Source organism: Rattus norvegicus, chromosome 10 (genome assembly GCF_021556685.1).
Source record: "Rattus norvegicus strain SHRSP/BbbUtx chromosome 10, alternate assembly SHRSP_T2T, whole genome shotgun sequence".
In the NCBI taxonomy this organism is placed as follows: Eukaryota; Metazoa; Chordata; class Mammalia; order Rodentia; family Muridae; genus Rattus; species Rattus norvegicus.
In genome coordinates this window covers 25,360,334-25,367,500 of record NC_141543.1, presented here as the reverse complement: position 1 = coordinate 25,367,500, position 7,167 = coordinate 25,360,334, and the positions used below count along the sequence as shown (strand labels likewise).

The following is a 7,167-nucleotide window of genomic DNA, read 5'->3' as shown; positions in this document are numbered from 1 at the left end:
GTGTGTGTGTGTGTGTGTGTGTGTGTGTGTGTGTTTGAGACAGAGTCTCACTATGTAGCCTTGGCTGATCTGGAGCTCACTGCGTAGATGAGAGTAGTCTCAAACATACAGAAATCCACCTGTCTCTGCATAACCTGGTGTTAAAGTACAGAAATTAAAGTTACATCTACGTGCATGAAAATATCTTTGCATCTCTGGGCAAAAATGAGAAAGGAGGACAACAGATTTACAGCAGCAGAAGCAGGGACTAAGGACATTTTTGCCCTCAGGATCTAACACTGTGTCTGCTGTCTCCCCTCACACACCAACCAGAAGGTTGCCTTGGTGCCAAGGTCACCGGGTATCTGGGGTTCTGTATTCCACAGTTACAGTACTGTGTCCAACTGTGGCGTGTGAACACTGACAGGGACGGCTGAGCAAACAGATCATTTGTAAGAGATGTCGATGACCTCGTTATCATTATTTTACTTGCTTGTTAGTTTGTTACTATGATTCATTTATAAACTTTACCATAGATATGTATGAGCAGGAAATGTGTTTCTCTCTCGTGTGTGTATGTGTGCGTGTATATATGTGCATCTGTCTGTCAGTACTAATTATGATTTCATACATCCATTGAGGTCTTGGGATAGATTCCCCTTGGATAGTGGGGAAGTACTGAAAACCATTTTCTGTTATGAGTCACAAGCCAAGCTAGAGTTTACATCTAGGCCTCTTCAACTCCTGAGTTCCACCCATACACTCCTCTGAGATAAGGAGAAAAACATCTGTCCTTTAGAGTTCTCATAATATTTATGTAATAAACAGACATTTAAATTAAAATGTTCCAAAAGAAGGAGGAGAAAAGAAAGTCCACCAGACCTTTCCCTCTGTTCCCTTCTGGTCCAGAGCAACAGGACATCTACTAAGATGAGGCTTTGATTTTGCAGCCTGGCCCCTTAGGGTTGCTGGTACAGAAGAGAAGGCTGCTGGTAAGAAGGTGACAGGCGACAGATGGAGCCTATTGAATTGGGAATAGGATAAGCCATGTACTGCCTAAGGCCACTTGATCAAAGCTCTTTCACAAAGACTTCTTAGCTGTTCTGCGATGCTACTGAGTGCCATCCGGAACCCTGAGCTGAGGTAGGTGTATGGATGCTCTCAGGTACAGTCTTCTGCATTCCAGGCAGAATCAATGAGCAAAGGCCGGTTGTCATAGGCACTAGGACTTCTGGGTTCTTTGGGGCAGTTTTTGACTCTAAGCAAATGTGCCCATGATGTTACGCTTCCACAGGGAAAAGTCTCCCTCTTCTGGGTTTATGTTTCTTTAGGTTCTTTCTCTGGCTGTTCACAGAAGAAAGCGCTCCAGCCTACGGTCTGGAGAGGTTTTGTGTGAGTTCTGACTATTAAAGGTAGTGCTTGTTTCTCTTGACTTCACCCTTCAGAAAAGGAGCGCCCGCTACCAAGACCTCTGTGATCTTTCCACCCAGTAAAGCAATCACTAGCTCCCTCATGGCCACTTTTCAGAAAGATTGTATCCTGGGCTCAGCGAGTGGAGACACTCTGGCCTAATGGTGGCTAATGAGCTCTGACTACTCTCCCCTCGTTCCACCTGGTCAGCAAGTGGCCCTGGCTTCACTCTTTCCCTGCTCTCATGCAGAAGGCATGCCACAGCAGCTCTGCATCTGCCTGCAAGGGACTATCTAAAGGGTCAGCATCCTCCTCAGCTTTCTGACACAGCAGGGCAAAGCAGGCTGTGCTCTTCCAGACAGCTGGTTGACTAGCGCCAGCTGTGCAGGCTCCAGAGAGGGCAGCGAAAGTTTAAACGTGGGCCATGGCAGAGAGGAAGCAGTGGGAGGCTCCCTATGACTTCAAAGTCAATCCGTATATAAAAATATGGGTGACCAGCAGCTCACGTCGGAGGATTAGTAAATCCCATCCTGGAAACTGCAATTCCGTGAGCTCTCTCTGCTACTATTATTGGTTAAGAACCCCCAAAGAGAAAAAGGAGTGGATAATTAGCAAGGCCAACGTCAAGTTTAGAAACTCTGCCAAGGACCAAGTCGTTCTCAGAGTGTGGAACAGCGGTAGCACTGAGGAAGAGGAGGGACAGAGTAGGTGGTGGGATTGAAACTGCATTTCTGTTACTGAGCTTTTGAAGACACAGAGAGAAGTTAAAATAACAGTGCTAGTCCCTAATCCCAGTCTCCAAGGGGAAAGCAGCGAGGAAGCCTCAGAGTGTCTAAGGATGTACACTTGCATTCTGGGAACCATCACGTATTGAAATGATCAAAGGCATCTGCGGGGTTTCTTGGGAAGTGTGGAGGTAGCAGGTGGACTGAAGTCCTGGGAGTCGCCTCTGTTGCACACCTGCAAAGGCAAAGCTAACCCCCCAGCAGTTTTGCTGATTTCAAAGGAGGGAACATCATAGCCCCTTTAGTGCAGTTAATGGTTAACCCATGTAAAGGAAGAGCATCTATCCACCACCACGAGGTTGATACACCAAGGTCATAAGTTGGGCAAGGGCAGAGGTCCCTGTTGCATTGCTAATCAGTGAATCCCCAATACCTAACCTAGTGTGTCAGAAAATAGTTATTGTTGGTTTCGACATTGTTATTAACATATTGGAGAGGGGACTTGAAAAAAATAGTATTTACACAGTCTTCATTCTCTTCAACTAAAGATTCTTTTTGTCCATGCCGCTTTGGGAACTAGCGCTGTGCATGTGGATACGGACTAACCAAAACTAACCAAACTAAAGAAGATCTTGCTCGCCATTTCTCCCGAAACAGGACTGGAATACAGCGTAATAGCCCATCTCTCATATGAGTGACAGAGTCTGATTTGACTTCACTTGGCTGACTCCTCGTATTCTTCTCTTATTCTCGTCTCAGATGCTGTTCTTCAAGAGAATAACATGGTGCCAGAAGAGAAGTTCCTGTGTCCAAACGGCCACTGAGGAAGGAGCCTTTGTTACCATAAGAACAAAAGGAAGAGATACCTTTCTTTTCTGCTGTTAAAAGAACCTACTTTTGAGACTAGAACTCCCTCATTCTCTTATATCCAGACTAAACAGAAGGTACCGAGGACTTCGAGTCCTGGGAGTTTGCCAGTGAGCAGGAAATTTGAGTTCCAGTCACAACAGGCCGCAGCGAGTAGGCACAGGAAGAACTATGATTCTAGGATCTAGAGTGGAGGTACACAACCCTTTTCCATCAATCATCGCGTGCCTTCCGCTGCCACCATCAAGCAACGTGTTTGGTGGCCAACCCCCTCCTCTCTCAAGAGACTGTCTGGAGGCCAGTGTAGCATTGGGAGCTTCTGGGATCATTCACGTATGTACAGACAAGTTTAAATATTGAGGCTGTCTGTCTAGACAGCTCTTCCAACCTCTTTACTTCCCCATGGGACCTGCCTTTACTCTCCTTCCATCCAGCTGTGGAGATGATTGACATTTTTGGAATCCTCGGAGACATAGTGCTTTCCAAACACGGAGTCTTAGAGTGAGCAAAGGAGAGAACGGAACGGTGATTGGGGGACTTTATTTCTAGGGAGATTTCCCAAGTTAGGGACTGCTGTTACCCTCATGGAATGTGGCACAAGGAAATCAGATTCCAAAGCTAATGGTATGTCCGTTATTTTACTTGAAGAATGAGGAACATCTTTTCAGTTTCCAACTGGCTTCCAGTATATGAAGGCAAATTCTGTATGAAATCGCTAGGGTTGTTTTCCTGGTGTCTCATCAACTGGATGGCTTGAGCCACAGGAGTGGACTATCTGATATCTCTAGAGACCAATAATAGTGTTAGCAGGGTTGATGCCTTCTGGAAAATGGAAGGGGCATTCTGCTTCTTCACTCCTTGGTTATATACATGGTTGCCCTCTCCCTGGCATCTCCACATTGTATTTTCATTATGTTTACCTGTCTTGGTGTCCAAACTTCTCAAATTTCATAAGGACACTAGTAAGACCACCGACAGTCCTAATGGTCTCATTTTAATTGGAATGCCTCAGTAAAGACACTCATCTCGAGCTGCGCTTGCATTTGGAAGGAATTGGGACCAGGGCTTCCACGTATTAATTTTTGAGGAGAGGAGTATAAATGGAATATAAATTAAGCTGGACAAACTCTAAATTGGCGCTTTATAGGTTTCTGCCACTTTTATAGCCTCACATCTTCACTGTATTTACATGTATTGCTCCTGTAATATTTACTAAGAAAGTGGCTTTAATAAAATAGATTTACTGAAAGGATGGGTTTGTTTATTAATAGAAAGCTAATGCTTTTTAAAGTATCCGTTATAATGATTATTCAAATTACATCTATCCCTCATTTCTCTGCCATCTAGGGATTTGTTCATCTGCTTTAAGAAGCACGGAGAGCTATGGAAGACCTTTGGATAAATAAATTAGGATGAGATAGGATGCATTTAACCTGAAAGCTCATTGCTTATACGGATTTTAAAGAGTAAAGGCCTTGGATTGGGTACAAGGGGTTTGTCCCCTGACCCACTGCCTTCCCAGCTATGACCTGTACGATAATTAGTCTGCTGAGCAAATAGGCCAGAAACAGTAACTGGGCCCTGGTGCTCTCCTCGAACCAACATTCCAAGGACCGTTCATTGTACTACTGAACCCTGGAAGACATTGAGATTCTGAACATGACAGTCTAGGAAGTGACCATTTTGTGCACTTGCGTCCACGCCTGCCACCTGCGTGCCTGGCGTATGTGTCTGCAAAATTTGAACCAATAGGTCAGATGAGCCGCTAGACAGTGGCTTGGGTTGCCCTTTCTTGTCACAGCAAAGAGCCACTTCTTTAGGTAGTTTTGGGTGAACTTTCACCTTCTTTTCTCCCTTCCCCTTCTCCACCTGCTTCTCACCTCAGGCCTTTAAAGGGCTCGAGTGAACTGCTACATCCAAAGACATCTTTCTTTAGAGACATTAGGTATCCAAATAAATGTTTACATTCCTCCTACAGTTCTTCCCTTTCTTCTTGGTATGATGAGTTCATATCATTTACCGCATCTTATTTTTTTATGAACTATTTTCTTTTTTTAACAGTTTTAGTTCTTTGTGAATTTCACATCATGCACCCCAATCCTACCCATCTCCCCCTTTGCTTGTATCTGCCCTCCACCCATGCAACCTTCCCCACAGCAAAGAAAAGAAATCTCATTGTGGGAGCTGTAGAATGTCAGTGTGGCCCACACTATATCCTTTTGTTCACACTTCTTTGCAAATGTTCATTGCAATGACTTGTCGGTCTGGTTTGAGGCCTCTGGCTTCTGCTACTCTATCAATACTGGAACCTCACTGGGACTCCTCTTAAATATCTTGTTGTTGCCTTGTGTCATAGGATCCTGTAGTTTGGATCTGTGGGACCGGCCTCTTCATGAACTCCAGCAGTTTATTGATGGGGTAGATGTTGGGGTGGGCCAATTCTAAGCCCTAGATCTAGGCCTAATGGGTATCTAATATGGTTATCCTATTGGCTGTCCAGCTCTCATGCCCTCGGGGCTGACTCACCAGCAGCCCCTCCTAGGAGCTCTACTGTGCTGCCCAGGTGAGATGCAGGGCCTGCTCTCCCAAGGGATGCAGCAGGTGATGGGCAGAGCCAGATCTCTTACTCTGAGGATCTTGGGACAGCTCTTCTGTTTGTACTTTTAAAAGGTAAATGCTGTAATGAACTAATCTGCCATCCAAGTAACTACTTGCCTTTGGTGGCAAAGGGTAGGGGCTGGACAGCTCTTCCTCACCTATGCCACCATAATGGCAGACAAGTTGCTGGGCCAGCTCTCCCATGCTCACACCCTCGAGCTAGCTCGCCTGCATCACTATCAAAAGGCCAGTCGTACTGTGCTGCCGAGATGAAGTGCAGGGCCTGCTCTTCTTAGTGCTGCAGCAGGTGAGGGACAGCTATTCTGTCTCATGACTCTGTTGGGACCAACTCTTCAGCCTGGTGTAGATGCTGAGGGTAAAATGGAGGACAAGGGGTCTCTCCCTCACTGAAGCCACCACATAGCAGGCAAGGGGCAGGGCCTTGTTGTTGTTGTTGTCGTCGTCGTTGTTGCTGTTGCTTTCCTCATTTATTGATTTTTATTTTATGTGCATCAATGCTTTGCTTGCATATATGTCTATGTGTCAGATGCCCTGGAACTGGAGTAGCAGACAGTTGTGAACTGCCATGTGCTTGCTGGGAATTGAACCTGGGTCCTCTGGAAGAGCAGCCAGTGCTCTTAACCACTAAGCTACCTCTCCAGCTCCTTGTTACGTCTTATAATCATTGATTTGCTCAAGTAGTAACTTGGATGACAGAACTGTAGTTCATTGCAGCATTTACTTTTTAAAAGGACAAACTGTAGCCATCTGGTTTACCATCACATCAACACATACTCAGCACTCAAAAGTAATTGTGAAAAAGAAAAATCAGAGAAATTGTCTTTGTCGGGGTTACTATGGCTGTCATGAAACACCATGACCAAAGCAACTTGGAGAGGGAAGGGTTTCTTAGGCTTATACTTCTTTGACACCTTTCATCACTGAAGAAAATCAGAACAGTAACTCAAACAGAGTAGGAACTCGGAGGCAGGAACTGAGGCAGAGGCCATGGTGGGTACTGCTTACTGGCTTCCATGTCATGGCTTGCCCAGCCTACTTTCGTTTAGAACCACCTGTCCAGGGTTGGCCCCACCCATGATGGACTGGGCCCTCCCCCATCAATCACTAATTTTGAAAATGCCCTACAGGTTACCTAAGTCTGATCTTATGAAAGCACTTTCTCAATTGAGGCTCCCTCCTCTTGGATGACTCTAACTTGTGTCAAGTTGACATGAAACCAGCTAGCACAGGAATACGATGGAAAGGTGATGTAAAGGAAAGAGAGGAGGTGACGAGAAAGAAAGAACAATAGGGGCAGAAGAGACAAAGGCAGGGTGGGAGGAGACCCTGGTACTGGGGGCCCAGTGATGTCAGAATTTTATCTGAGGCATGGATATGAAAATATGGAGAAGTCTTTACCATTGCTCAAGACGTTGACCACCCCCAGTAACAAAGTCCTTTGCCCAGAAAAATCTGTTCTTTTCTCTCACTCTAACTGGTTCTCTGAGGAGGAAATTCAGCAGCTCCATTTAGTGATCATGTACTAGCATCCACTGACAAGCCATTCTGTGTTGTACAGAGATCAAAG

General features: G+C 45.5%; 1 long non-coding RNA gene across 4 annotated transcripts in view; it reads left to right on the top strand.

The window, feature by feature from the left end:
* The window catches only part of LOC108352070 (uncharacterized), a 48,009-nt gene extending 43,779 nt beyond the window's left edge, over window positions 1–4,230 (top strand). For 2 of the 4 annotated variants that reach the window (XR_015631163.1, XR_015631161.1), the window contains 2 exons: window positions 930–1,122; window positions 2,874–4,230. This is a non-coding gene — a long non-coding RNA (uncharacterized LOC108352070). The remainder of the gene's footprint in view (window positions 1–929; window positions 1,123–2,873) is intronic. The other 2 variants (XR_015631164.1, XR_015631162.1) reach the window with 1 other exon arrangement.
* Window positions 4,231–7,167: the final 2,937 nt, after the last annotated feature.